At 45.0% G+C, this 998-nt stretch overlaps 1 protein-coding gene across 1 annotated transcript in view; it reads right to left on the reverse strand.

Annotated features, from left to right (window-relative positions):
- Positions 1-437: 437 nt before the first annotated feature.
- LOC106519261 (neurocalcin-delta A) overlaps positions 438-998 on the reverse strand; it is a gene marked incomplete at its 5' end in the record, with an annotated part of 22,033 nt that continues 21,472 nt past the window's right edge. The window contains 1 exon segment of the mRNA XM_014010843.1: positions 438-515.

Here is a 998-nt window from a genome sequence, read left to right on the forward strand (position 1 = left end):
CACACACACACACACACACACACACACACACACACACACACACACACACGCAGCCCTGTGTGGGTCTGACTGGAACCTCGGAGCGTACAGAGAGCCAAGCAAAGACACAGATACACAGACTCCAGTTTACACTGCTTATATACAGCCCACCATAAACCCTCTCTACTGGGCCGAAAGGAGAACTGAGGGTGTCACTTCCAGTCGGGGGGATGGGGGAAGGGGTCACGATCTGATTAGATTTATCTCTGCTGGAATTTGGAAGGTTTAAACACGGCTTTGTTGGATTCTCTGGAGTGGGATGAAGGGGTGAGGGGATGAGGAGGCGGGGTTTAGTGGTGAGAGGGAGAAACTATTAGGTTCCTGTGCCCGTCTTTAAAAAGTCCTCAGTACATGCGGAAGGCCTGGCTTCTTCATCATCTTCATTGTGTCATTCTTCATCATCATCATCATCATCATCCTCATCAGTCTGCTCCACAGAGGAGAACCAAAGGTTTGTGGAGTCGCCCAAAGAAGCACTGTGAGAGGAAGGAGAGGGAAGATGAGAGCTTTGTTCAACATATTTCTACCAAACTAACGTGTTTGGATGRACTGCTTTGAAGTTTTGWTTGAATTTAATCAGAAATAACACAAAATAAATGCTCATAATGAGTCGGTGTGCTGCTGGCTGAGGCTGTGAGAAATACAGCCAACATTACAACYGTTCTAGYAGAAATGAGAAAGATAGTAAAAAAAAAATTCATGGAAGGTGATTGGACGACTTTGTGCACGCAGGAGACCACACCTCAAACTGCGGGAGCCAGATCTTCCTCCATCATCGACTGAAACAAACAAAAACATCCACTCTTTGAGCTGTTTGTGTGACATGTGCTGCAGGGGGAGGACTTTACCTGAACTTCTTGTCCCTGGTTTCTTATTGACTCTGACATGTCCACGAGATCTGAAATCTTACGTCTTATCTTACCGTACCACTTTTATAAAAAATAAATAAATAAATAAAT

Source organism: Austrofundulus limnaeus, unplaced genomic scaffold (assembly GCF_001266775.1).
Source record: "Austrofundulus limnaeus strain Quisiro unplaced genomic scaffold, Austrofundulus_limnaeus-1.0 Scaffold74, whole genome shotgun sequence".
Classification (NCBI taxonomy): Eukaryota; Metazoa; Chordata; class Actinopteri; order Cyprinodontiformes; family Rivulidae; genus Austrofundulus; species Austrofundulus limnaeus.